This window comes from Carcharodon carcharias (genome assembly GCF_017639515.1).
Source record: "Carcharodon carcharias isolate sCarCar2 chromosome 36 unlocalized genomic scaffold, sCarCar2.pri SUPER_36_unloc_1, whole genome shotgun sequence".
Lineage (NCBI taxonomy): Eukaryota > Metazoa > Chordata > Chondrichthyes > Lamniformes > Lamnidae > Carcharodon > Carcharodon carcharias.
In genome coordinates, this window is record NW_024470726.1 from 2,122,151 (window position 1) to 2,136,121 (window position 13,971).

The 13,971-nt window shown below is 46.4% G+C and overlaps 1 protein-coding gene across 5 annotated transcripts in view; it reads right to left on the reverse strand.

The window, feature by feature from the left end:
* Positions 1-13,971, reverse strand: part of pogzb (pogo transposable element derived with ZNF domain b) — a 75,818-nt gene that overhangs the window by 61,574 nt on the left and 273 nt on the right. The window contains exon 1 of one of the 5 annotated variants that reach the window (XM_041181601.1): positions 13,209-13,227. The exons of the other annotated variants lie outside the window; for them this stretch is intronic. The gene's annotated coding sequence lies outside the window, so the exon portion shown is untranslated. Of the gene's footprint in view, positions 1-13,208; positions 13,228-13,971 lie in introns of those variants that run through there. 5 annotated transcript variants of the gene reach the window in all.

A 13,971-nucleotide genomic window follows, 5' to 3' on the forward strand; every position in this document is an offset into this window, starting at 1 on the left:
TTCAAATGTGAGAGCCTGTCAAACCCTTACTGGATTCTGATCTTCTCTACACTGATCCTTAAATTAACTGCAAAAACATCAGATGCACCGCAGCAATTCACCAAGCAACTCTCTTTTGACAACACTCCACCGACGCACAGTAGCAGCAGTGTGTGTACCATCTACAAGATGCACTGCAGAAACTCACCAAGGCTTCTTCAACAGCACCTTCCAAACCCATGACCTTTAACACCTAGAATCACAAGGGCAGCAGACACATGGGAAACACCACCACCTGCAAGTTCCCCTCTGAGCCACACACCATCCTAACTTGGCAATATACTAGCTGTTTCTTCACTGTCGCTGGGTCAAAATCCTGGCACTCCCACTCTAACAGCGCTGAGAGTACCCATACAATACACGGACTACAGGGGCTCCAGGTGGCGGCTCACCACCTTCCCAAGGGGGTAATTAGGGATGGGCAACAAACGCTGACCTAGCCAGCGACATCCATATCCAGTGAAGGAACCTAAGAAAATCCTGAACCATAGCTGCTTTAAATTGGAGCTACCATGAAACATCCAAATTCTATATTCTACTGTTCCTGAAAACACGTGGATGAAAACCAGAAATCTTAGCTACTTGCTGTGAGCGTTCAACATACTATGCTAAGTGTAGGTGCCAGAAGCTCAGCAAGAGAAATACCAGGGCAATACCTTGTACTACACCTCCACCCAATTCCCTCAGCAATGTGTATACTTGGAGGTAGCGCACCTCACTAATGAGTCTGAACACAAGCAGGCTCCTGTCTCCATGCAGCAGTACTCTGGCAATCCCATACCATTTACCTTGTGGAGTGTTTGGCCAGGTCTTCAACTGGTTTAGAATTTTAACACAACTGACACAACATGCATATTCTGGGCAACTCATCACCCAACTGTACCCATCATTCCAACTGTACACTTCTGAAAGCAGTATCAAGGCAAATATTGGGCGTCTCCTTGCACAACAGTGTCGAATATGGATGTACACTGGCGTGCAGGGATTCCCCAGCACATTTGGTCTCTCGAGCCTGTAGCAATTCCTCTGGCTGGGTCATGTGAGCTAAATGGATGACGGCCGCATCCCCAAAGGCATGCTCGATTGTGAGCTTGCTATTGGCACAAGACCAACTGTTCATTCACGTATACGATACAAGGCTGTCTGTAAGTGAGACCTCATGTTGACCAGGATCGGAGTCTATGCTTGGGTAGCCCTTGCTGCTGACCAGAGTGCCTGAAGACGAACAGTGAGGAGGGGTGTGGAAGAAGCAGAGGACAGAAGAGAGCCTGCCGGAAGGAAAAAACATCAGTCAACCTCAGGCCAATGCTACTCAGCTGCAGAAGGGACCGTCACTCCCAAATGGGCTTCTATAGCCACAGAGACAACATTCAATACAGAGGTGGTGATGCGCGCAGAGAATTGTCTCCTGAGACAGAGAGATTCCAAGATCACAGGCATTTGGTCATTTCATTTTTCCCCAAAGAGAATATCTTACAAGGTGCAGAGAATTTTCCAGCACAGAAACAAGCCATTCAGCCCCTCTGCTCCATGCTGGTGTTTCTGCTCCACACAAGGCTCCTCCCACCCCCTCTTCATCTCCCCCCCAACATGACCTTCTATTCTGCTCCCCCCCCCACACAAGTGGAAACATCTTCTCTACGTCGACCCTATCAAAACCCTTCCAGAATTTTAAAGACCTCGATCAGGTCACCCCCGAGCCTTCTCTTTTCTAGAGAAAAGAACCCCGGCCTGTTCAGCCCTTCCTGATGGTTATAACCTCTCCATCCTGGTATCGTCCTTATTAATCTTATTTTTTGCACCTCTTCCAGCGTCTCTACATCCTTTCTATAACATGGAGACTAGACTGTTCACAGTAACTCCAAATGCAGTCTCACTAAGGTTCGATACACTTTAACCTCACTGCACTGCTTTTCAATTCTAGTCCTCTAGAAATGAACACCTAGTATTTAGTTTGTTTTGTAAAAGATGCATAAGTGCTTTGTATGTCCACAGCTCTCCCATGAAGCAGCACTTCCATTTCCAACCACTAAACTAAATTTGAATTCTAATTTCCAAATAAAAGTCCTTCAGTATAAGTCAAAATACAAATATCAGAGCATTATTTTTGTACATTAAGAACAAAATTATATGGTGTGACACAAAGGGTATTTTTTTTAAAAAAGAGGATTTGCATTGTAACTCATCTATCGGTCTCTCACCTATATTTTGCTCCTTGACAGGTGAAGGCAAACGTTACGAATCAAATAATCTCCTTTGGTCCAAGCAATATGAAGCAAAGAGGTCACTACACTCACTCACTGAGCATAGTGAATACTTGTGCTTGGTAGAATTGACAACTGTCTCACCTCAGCAGCTGCTGTGTGCCACACAACTCCCATGAAAGTTTTCTGCGGTTACCGCCGACTGTTGCAGCAATAAAATTCACCCCGTGCTGCGATGGACCAATAGCCGTTCAGGCAAAAGTCACAACTCACCTGATCTGAGAGAAGACAAGCACACCCAACACTGTGAGCCCTGACTCTAACTAGAGATTTGCCAAACGTGCTCACAGTTGCTGGATTTACCTTCCAAGGTTCTGGCATCCTATAAATGAGCAGCCGATTCTGTGTTCGTTCAAAATGATGCATCATTTCCCCCGAGCAACCAAGTCAGCTGTGCCAGGAAACAGCAGAAATTAAACTCGCCAAACACGTCTCCTAACAGGCCTCGAAATTCTCTCACAATGAGTAACTGTGGAGTTAAAAAGCTGCAGATAACCCCAAAGAGAAATGGTTCTGCCCTACATCGCATCTCTGCATGGGTTTCCGGGCTTTATTCTCTCCTGGGTCTCGCAAACAAACACTGGTGTGGAACTGAGAATTTTTATGGGAAGGCCGCTCCTCCTAAGAAAACTACCATCTTCTGGGGAGATTTCGTTTCCAGTGACAGGGGGTGAGCAAAACGCCCCTCCAAATGTTGGCAATCCAGTGTCTTGCTGGATTGGCATCCTTTGCTCGATTCAGCACGACTTTGCCGGCACCTGTTCCCGAGGGCACTGTCGCACCCAAGCTCGTTACCCACCCGCATGTTTTGAGGCAAGGCTCTGGTGTCTAGGATAATGCAGTAAAACATCCTTAATTTCATCAACTTGGCTATGTTGTAAGGATCACATAACAGTGGGCGTGGTGCTGTGGCTCTCTCACAGAGCCACAATCTTCCAAACTTAAATGTTTGAAAACAGGAGCTGCAAATGATTGGGATTTAGAAACATAAGAACTAGGAGCAGGAATAGGCAATTCAGCCCCTCGAGCCTGTCCCACCATTCAACACGATCAAGGCTGATCTCATTTCGGCCTCAACTCCAATTTCCCGCCCTCTCCCCAAAACCTTTCAACCCATTACTAGTTAAAAATCTGTCTATCTCCTCCTTAAATTTATTCAGCGTCCTGGCATCCACTGCATTCCGAGGTAGTGAATTCCACACACTGTCCTTTCAAAAAAAAAAGGAGCACAATGAACCAGTTCAAATCAGTCTTCACTGCATGAATCCTTTAAAAATTAATTAAGAGAAATTTCAAATATCTACCGCCCTCCCCAACACCCCAAGCTCACAGGGCAGGTAATTACCTGCTGACCCATGTCTCAGCAATGCCGCTGGCTAACTGCTTCGAAAAGGTCCATGGTGACTGTGCCATGGACTGATTGGCCCATGTGCATCAGCGCAACAGGAGATAAATGAGGAGTAGGTCATTCAGCCCCACAAGCCTACTCCGCCATTTAATAAGATCATGGCTGATCGGATTGTGGCCTTAACTCCACTTTCCAGTCTGTCCCCCCATAACCCTGAACTCCCTAGTCAATCAAAAATTTGTCTAACTCAGCCTTGAATATAGTCAATGGCCCGACCTCCAATGCTCTCTGGGGAAGAGAATTCCAAACACTAATGGCCCTCAGGGAAAAATATCCTCCTCATCCCCAGCTTAAATGGGAGACCCCTTACCTTTGAAGTGTGTCCCCTAGTTCTAGATTACTCCACAAAGAGTAACATCTTCTCAGTGTCCACTATGTCAAGTCCCCTCAGAATCTTATATGTTTCAATAAGATCGCCTCTCATTCTTCCAAACCTCAATGGGTATAGGCCCAACCTGCTCAACCTTTATTCATAAGATAAGCTCCCTTCATCCCCGGAATCAGCTTAAGTGAACCTTCTCTGAACGGCCTTCAATGCAAGTATATCTCAGCTTTAAGGAGACTAAAAAAACTATACAAGGATCTCGAGGTGCGCTTTCACCAATATCCTGTACTGTTAGAGCAAGACTTCCCTACTTTTATACTCCATCCTCCTTGCAATAAAGTCCATTTGCCTTCCTAATCACTTGCTGTACCTGCACACTGACTTTTTGTGATTCGCCCAGATCCCTCTGTACCAAGGCATTCTGCTGTCTCACTCCATTTAAATAATATTCTGCTTTTCTGTTCTTTCAACCTTTATCGAATGCCTTTTGGAGATCCGAATAAGCCACATCTACTGGTTCACCTTTATCCCTTTATCCTCCCTCTTTGTTACATCCTCAAAGAACTCTAATAAATGTGTCAAATACGACTTTACCTTTCATAAACCATGCTGACTCTGTTCAATTGTTATTATGCTTTTCTAAACATCCTGCTACCAGCAGGAGGATAAAGAGTGCGAGCTGCTCCATGATGAAAGGCAGTGTACACCAAATACATCAAAATGGCGCTAAATCTGGCTCAGGCTCCAGATTCATGACATCAGTAACAATGGCGTGAATAAAACTGTTCCTTTCTCACACCAACATTCACAGCTACACAAAGTTGTTCATCCCAACGATTCAGACACATCTACACTATTGACAATTTGGTTCATTCAAGACTGGGTTTCGCTTGGGTGGAGTGGGTGGGGTGGGGGGGGGGGGGGACCTGTACTTTCTTCTCAATTATTACTGAAAAGAGAAACATGTTGTTGAAGCTTTTCGTTTTGCACTCATCAGAGCAAACAAGAATGCCAAATTTCAGACAATCACAACAATTGATACTACAGGAGAAAAGGCTGCTGATTGGTAGGCAAGTCAACTCCAATTGACCAATGTTGGCCAGACTTATTTAAGGATGGCAGGTTTCCTTTCCTAAAAGGACATTAGTTTTTCTAACAACCCGGTAGTTTCACGGTCACCGTTGCCGAGACGAGCTTATTCCTGATTTATTTAACTAATTTAATTTAAATTCCGCCAGCTGCTGCGATGGGATTTGAACTCGGGCCCTCTGGGCTTTCCAGGCCTCCGAATTACTAGTCCACTAACAGAACCACTACGCTACAAAAGATTCACATAATTGATAGAGAGTTATAACCAAAGGTTGTCCTTCATCATTCAGGCATTACACAGCGTTTACAGCACAGAAACACACCAATCCACCTGACAGAATTAGGTCATTTAAAAAATGATTAAGAAGATTTGTTTCCTGTATCTTCGAAGTTGTGGAAGGTTTTACAGGCTGATATGAGGCTGACAGGCTATAAGGTTTCACGGGTTCCTGTAATCTGAACGTTATGTTGAGCGCGCATCCCACTGGATGTCACCCCGGAGTTCGGGGCAGAGCTCTAGTCCCTCAGGAGCAGGAGGCTATTCAGCCCCTTGAGCCTTTTCCACCATTCAAATGAGATCATGGCTGATCTGTCACCTAACTCCGTCTACCTGCCTTTGCCCCGTGTCCCTTAAAACCTTTGCTGGATTTTTTAATCATCAACCTTAGTCTTCAAATTAACAATTCATCTAGCATTAATTGCCGTTTGTGGAGGAGAGTTTCAAACTTCCACCACCTCTTGTGCGGACAAGTGTTTCCTAATTTCACTCCCAAAAGGTCTGGCTTGAATATTTGGTCTCTGCCCCCTTGTCCAAGACCATCGCCCCCCCGACCAGTGGAAGTAGTTTTCCTCTATCCACCCCATCAGTTCCCCTTCAAAAACCTCAATCAAAATCCCACCCCCTGCCTTAACCGTCTACATTCTAGCGAACACAATCCTAGTTTGCGTAATCTCTCCCTGCAATTTAACCCTTGCGGTCTGCGTATCATTCTGGTGAATCTACCCTGCACTCCCTCCGGGGTCAATCTCTCCTCCCCAAGGTGTGGAGCCCAAAACCGCTCTCAGCAACTCCAGGTGTGGTCTAACCAGGAATTCACACAGCTGGAGAACAACTTCTACCCCCTTGTATTCGAACTCTCTAGAAAGTCCAACATGCTGTAAGGCTCTTTAGTCATTTTCGGTGCCTAACCACGGCATTTTAATTATCTGTGCGCACATGAACCCCTATGCCTCTTTGGATCTGCACCTGTTTCTAGATTTTCACCATTTGTAACATCTCCAGCAGTCAGGGCAGTTTGACAGGGGCTTTGCATGCTACAGCTTCAAACTCAGAGACAGGAATGTTAGCATCAAGTCAAAAGTCTCCCTTCACATATTCGGGGAGTATGAGAGACTGTCTAATTATGCAGCGTACTCTGTAAATTATTTTAATATCTGAAGGCCACCAGAAGTCCATATTTTTCTTGAGGTATTAGCTGGGGGTGTAACTGAGAGCCAGACCTGTACACAAACGCAGAACTGCACAGCATTCTTTTGTCTCAAATGTTGAATAGGGAAGGAGCGAAGTTCATAAAATGCCCAATGAGCACTTCATAAGGAGTGCTGCATAAGCCAGACATCGAGCCGGGCCGGAGACAGAGAGGTTCTCAAACGGTGTCCAGCCACAACCAGGACCAGACTCTCATGTTCAGGCTTTTGCATCGACATGTGTCTGAAAGCGCTTTACATTAACCCTAGCCTTCCGTTTACATTAACCATAAGCTGCCTGTGCCCAGCAAACACTGGGGCTGGGCCAACATGCAAGGTCTGAAGGAGCTGAATAATTGACGGCATTCCGCCACAGTGCATTCCACATGAGCTCACATGACAATGACCGCACTTCAAGTAGTTAATCGTGGGTGAAACACTTCCATTGGACGACAAGCTAAGGAGTGCAAAGCTTTCCTTCAAATCCTCACAGCCTTTTTACTTTCAGGATTTGCTTTTTCCAATTTTGATTTTAAAATTACACCCCCCACATTCTGGATTTCCCCTTAGAAAGATCAGCCAGGCAGCTTTTTTCTTTATATTCATTCACGGGATGTGGGTGTCACTGGCTGGGCCAGCATTTATTGCCCATCCCTAATTGCTCAAGGAGGTGGTGGGTGAGCTGCCTTCTTGAACTGCTGCAGTCCCTGTGGTGTAGGTACACCCACCGTGCTGTTAGGGAGGGAGTTCCAGAATTTTGACCCAGCGACAGTGAAGGAATGGCCGATATATTTCCAAATCAGGATGGTGAGTGGCTTGGAGGGGAACTTCCAGGTGGTGGTATCCCCTGTGTCTGCTGCCCTTGTCCTTCTAGATGGTATGAGTGGTGTGTTTGGAAGGTGCTGTCGAAGGAGCCTTGGTGAGTTCCTGCAGTGCATCTTGTAGATGGTACACACTGCTGCCACTGTGTGGTGGAGGGAATGAAAGTTGAAGGAGGTGACTGGGGTGCCAATTGAGTGGGCTGCTTTGTCCTGGGTGGTGTTGAGCTTCTTGAGTATTGTTGGAGCTGCACTCATCCAGGCAAGTGGAGAGTATTCCATCACACTCCTGACTTGTACCTTGTAGATGGCGGACAGGCTTTGGGGAGTCGGGAGGTGAGTTACTCACCGCAGGATTCCCAGCCTCTGACCTGCTCTTGTAGCCACTGTATTTATATGGCTGGTCCAGTTCAATTTCTGGTCAATGCTAGCCCCCAGGATGTTGATAGAGGGGGATTCAGCGATGGCAATGCCATTGAGCGTCAAGGGGCGATGGTTAGATTCTTTCTTGTTAGAGATGGTCATTACCTGGCACTTGTGTGGCACGAATGTTACTTGACTGTTGTCAGCCCAAGCCTGGATATCATCCAGCTCTTGCTGCATTTGGACATGGACTACTTCAGAATCAGAGGGGTCGCAAATGGTGAACATTTTGCAATCATCAGCGAACATCCTTACTTCTGCCCTAATGATGGAAGGAAAGTCATTGATGAAGGAGCTGAAGGTGGTTGGGCCAAGGACACTACCCTGAGGAACTCCTGCAGTGATGTCATGGAACTGAAATGACTGACCTCCAACAACCACAACCATCCACGTAAGTGCTAGGTACGACTCCAACGAGTGGCGGTTTCCCCGATTCCCATTGACTCATTTTGCCAGGGTTCCCTGATGCCACACTCGGTCAAATGCTGCTTTGATGTCCAGGGCAGTGATTCTCACCTTGCCAGTCCTGTTGTTTTTCAGCTGTGAATGCTCTGGGTTGTCTAACGAGTAAAGAAGCCTACTCGCCTACTATCTGTGCCATGGAAAACCACGCCAAGTTTGAGAGCACTTCTCAGGCTCATCTGTGGAGCCATATCCAGAGGAGCAACTCCAGGCCACGGCACAAGAAATATACAGTGCCTGCTCTTATCACAGTGCACGGATACTGCTACTTGTCAGCCATGGCTCGGTGAGTGGCATCCTAGCCAATGAATCACAAGGTTCCAGGTTGAACTCCCATTCTAAGGCTTGAGCACAAAAATCAAGGCTGCCACTCCAGTGCCAGTGCTGAGGGAGTGCGGTACTGCCAGAGGTGCCACCTTTTGAATGGAATGCTAAACCAAGGCCCCATCAGCCTGCTCGAAAGGATCTAAAGGATCCCACGGCACTGTTTCGGAGACGAGCGGCAGCAGCAGCATCGGAGGGGGTTCTCCCCAGTGACCTGGGACCAATATTTATCCCTCAATCAACATCATACACATAAAAAAGCAGATTACCTACTTTGCAGTTGGTGGGGGAGGGGGGATTTGCTGAGCACAAGTTAACAAACACATTAGAACAGTGACTACACTTCAAAAATATTCCATTGTCTGTAAGGTGCGCCGAGACATCCAGTGGTCACGAGAGGTGCTATATAAACGCAAGCTTTTCTTTCTATCTAGCCCTGATGTCTAACAGTGCACCTGCGGCCTTCTACAACCAGTGGTCACCCGAGGGACAGGCACAGTGGACAACAGTGGTAATCTTACTTAAGTGTCTTAATTGACTGCTTTGGTAGGTTCAGTTGTGTGCCCGTAAACCTCTGGCTTCCACATAGTAAAACTGAGAGAGCCCCGTCACATCAAATCGGCACAGAAACATCTCATCAATTAATGCCAGAAATATTGCCAATATGCCTGTAATATTTTGTACCAAATTCCCAATTTCAGTGTACATCTGTGTCGCTGATCATACAATGCTGAAGATTACCCTATAAATCATGGCACTTCTGAATAAATCTGAGACCCCTCCTCCACCAACACTCTGCATTGCCAAAACACATGTTAGGACCCAATAGGTTTTGTTGACGGATGTTAAATATCAAGTAGTTTAAGGTAATAAAGTGAACAGATGTTGGGTATTGATTAGTTAATTATACTCAAACATGTATATAGAGAAGGGTGAGCCAGCACTGGGTGCCTTCCGCAGCTATGTTCGCAGCCAGGTGTCCTTGGAGAAGGAGCACGCGGCATCTACCAGCATGATCGAGGCTTTCCGTGCTCGGTGGGCACCACAGCATTTGGGGTGCTTTTTAGAACCTTTCAATCACACTTTGGCCTGATGTTCGTAAGTTTCCTTTAACATTTGACTTTAGGTTCACAGTGTCCCTTAAGGGGCTGCATCGTGTTTTGTCCCTCATTTCTCCTAATTTAGTTTAATTGGTTTGATCAAAAGAAAAGCACTGGGTGCCAGTTAAAAGTGGACAAGTAAGCTCTGTGGTGAGCAATAAACAGTCTCTACCAAAGCATCCTAGTCTCAGTGCTTTCTTCACAACCAGGCCTGGGATTTTCCTGACAACGCTAACTATTCAGCAGTTCCTGTCCGACACACTTCAGACCTCTCACAAGGATTCGAACTTCCAGGTCGAGAGTAAATATGTGTACACGAAAAAAAACCTTTCCGCAAACAGAACGCACCAGAGCCACAATATCTACAGGCTCCTAACTGAGCTTTCCACAAACAAAACCTGGATGTCAACTTAATTGCTCGCATGCCCTGTCATCTCACCTTGCAGCCTTGAAGAGACATAGACCCAGACCTCAGCAGCTGCAGGATACATTGCGCACTTTATACACACAATGCGCCAGCCCTTACACCAACAGTGACACAGGCAAGCTATCCGATAATAAATACAGAAACCTGTGGCTTCTGGTCCATCATATCGTCAATCAACATTTCTTCTTTTCTCTTTCAAAAAAAAACAGCCACCAACACCTCTTCAAAACTGCGACACAAAAATGCAAATTATCGTGCGAGGTCTGACGGGCGATAGACAGAAATTGGCGTGCAGATTACGATTCAGCAGGATCTGATATTATTTGCGCAGTCACTAGTTTTATTCAGCACGAGTAATGGTGATGATAGCGATTGGGAGAAGATGCTAGTTTCAAACGAGTGCAGGAAGCACCCATGGAAAAGATTCAAGGGGAGCAAGAATATCGCACCCTGTAACTTCAACAAAACATAAAAATTGTATTTGCTGCTTTTTTGAGAAAAAGTGATGCTTTTGCCCAAGACCAGTCTTGGACGAATTAACCTCGGGCTGACCTTCCATTCCAGCTTCCCTCACGAACTGATCTGGAAATTCTGTTCACTCAACAGCTAGAAGTTTCACACTGTCCTATAATACATTCTGTATTGCATGGTTCAATACAAAGGTGTTACTACTTAGAATTACCACAATCGAGATCACTGTCAGCTCTGAAGAAGGGTCATACAGACTCGAAACGTCAACTCTGTTTCTCTCTCCACAGATGCTGTCGGGCCTGCTGAGATTTTCCAGCATTTTCTGTTTTTGTTTCCGATTTCCAGCCTCCGCAGTATTTTGCTTTTATCACTGACGGATCTGTTTTTATAAGAACATTCGGATCTGGTGCATTTCCGTCAAGTGCACACACACAAAAAAAAAACAATTGACAGTCCTACATTTGACTGTCTCAAGTTCAAACTATTTCCTCTCTCCTCAGTTGCGTAATTATTGTTAAACTGAAGGCTAACTTATTCCAAGCAAACATCCTGCAACTTAACTAACGTAGAGCGTTCTTCTAACTACTTTAAAAACAATCATAAATGAGTTGTGACATGGAATAAAACTTTGCAGTCAACATCTCGGGAGATTCATTACTTTGAACAATAACACTTTATAGGGTGAATGAAAAATTCCAACTTTAAGGGAAAAAAGTGTCCTCTCCATCGTAACATGAGCAATGCCATGGAAGATCTACAAACATTTACAACAATGTATTGTATCCAGAACTTGCATTATTACTGTGTCTCCTTGATCTTAGCATGAGCAATGCTACAGAAGATAAATGATAATGGCTTGTATCCAAAACTTCTGTCACTACAAACGACATGTCATCTCCATCTTAACAAGAGCAATGCCACTGGTGATCTACAAATATTCATAATAATGCCTTGTGCCCAAAACTCAAGTTATTCCAAAACATGTGCCCTCTTCATCTTAACAAGAGCAATGCCACAGAAAATCTACAAACATTTAGAACAATGCCATTGCGTTAAAAAGTCCTGTCAATACAAACTGTGTCCCCTCCATTTTAACATGAGCAATGCCACCGACGATCTACAAACTTCTGTAACAATGCATCACGGCCAAAACTCATGTTATTGCAATCTAAAGTGCCCCCTCCATCCTAACAAGAGCAGTTTCACGGAAAAGTCTACAAACATTTATCATAATGCATAGCATTCAAAACACCCGTCAATACAAACTGTGCACCTTCTTCAACCTGACATGAACACTCCCACAGCAAATCTACTGTACCACAAACGTTCTTCTCCTAAAGCTGTTAGCGTTTGACGGTTAAACTGCAAAGCTGTAACCAAGTTTACAGTTATCAACAACTACAATGCGTGAATCTGCCCCAAGTTCGCGCCAAAATCAAGGCTGCTCAGGCCACCATTTTGGAAAAGAAAATCCCGGTTGTGAAATAAATCCAAATGGCATTCTGGGTATGAAAATACGTACACATGCAGGTTAGAGAAGCACCGAGCTCCTGACGCACACAGAGCGCCACCAAAAAAGCTAACTGCGACACGGCAGAACTTTTACGAGGCTCCTTAACCCTCAGATTGGAGGTGCCAGGGTAAAACTGCCTCCTGCACCAATACATTCAAGAACACTTTTTGCTCCGGCAGAGCATCTTCACCCTTCAAACCCCAAACTATTTTAAGCACCTTTCACATCCTCTTACGAACTCGCAACTCAACGCCACACAGGTTACAACATCTTAAAATTTGCCGCCAAAAACAAAACAAAAAAAAAAATCCCCTTTGAAACGGCTTTAACAAAATGGCGCAGGGAGCACGCCGATCCGCCCGGCAGAACGAACACTGCTATCTATTCCAGCCACGGCGAACGAGGATAAGTCCTTCCCGTCGCCAGGTGCCGACAGGGGTGGGGTGGGGGTGGTGGGCGACTTCCGGCAGTGGCGCCAAATTCTCCGCAAAGCAACGCCCACGGGAGACGCCCGCCGCCGCCGCCGCGCTTTCCTCTCTTCAGCTGCCGCGCCGGCGAAACCCGACCGGCGCGGGAAGCGTTGCCGCTCGCCCCTGGTGCCGGCCCCGCCGGCTCTCTCCCCCCCTCCCACTTCCCTCGCGGACGGTAAGAAGATCCCGAGCGTTTATCCGATTCCATTTCGAACGCTCGCCACCCCCCTACCCCACCCCAACGCCGCCCGACGGCGGGTCTTTCCGAGGAAAAGGGGGGGGGGGGGGGTGGAGATTAAGAAAAGAAAAATTATCCTTATTTTGAGGGGTGGGGGGGGAGGGGGGGGGGGGGCGGGAAGAAGGAAGGGGGAAAAGAAAAAAAAAGCAACGCAGGGAAAAGGGGTAAAAATAAAAGGAATCACTTGGCAAAATGATGCACCCCATTCCCAACTGGCCTTTGGAAAAACAATACCTGAGAAAGGCAGGGAGATTTTTGTTTTTGGAGAGGGGGGTTTAAAAGAAAAAGAAGAAGAAAAAAAATGCATGCATTAGAGATATTTATATATATATATATATATTTATAGTTAATTAAAACAAAGAGAATTTACCTGGATTTTTTTTTTTTGCTTTATATTCCTTGGGAGGAGGTGGTGTTGATTGGGGGGGGGGGGGGGTGGGGAGAGAAAAAAACAATAAAGAGCAAAAGAGAAAAAGTCTTTGCACTTTAAGCTAAATGCAGCTGGCCGCAGTCAGACATGTTTTTTTTTAAGGGGGGGGGGGGGGGGGGGAGAAGAGAGGAAAGGGAATTAAAAAAAAAAGGGGGAGGGAATTGAGAGAAAAAATTGGGAGAGGGAGGGAGTCAGAAAATAGTCCCTGGGTGGCATATGAGGTGGGGAGGAGGGTTTAAAAGATAAATAAATAAATCGGCGTGTTTTTTTTTTCGGGATAAAAACGGCCGCATCCGATAGGGGAGCCCCGATTTGTGGGGGAAGCTGACAGAAAGCCGGGGTTTATTCCGAGTTTTCACCCCCCTCCCCCCATCCTCCTCCTCCTCCTCCTCCTCCTCCTCACGGGTCTTGTCGTCGTCTCCCAACCGACCGACCGACCGACGGAGCGAGCGAGCGAGCGAACGGCCGGGCCTTCCAAGATGGCGGCCGCGCCCCTTCTTCTCCTTCTAACCGCCACCAGCCGCCCACCTCCCCCCCCCACGGCGGGAAACTTAACAACACACAACAACAAAAAAAAAATAAACCTCTCCCCACCACCCCCATCCCTATTCCCATGAGAGAGGTTCCCCTCCCCCACCCCACACACCCACCCCCACCCCCCCACCACCACCCCACCGCCGGCCGAAAGGGGTCGACCGCTGAC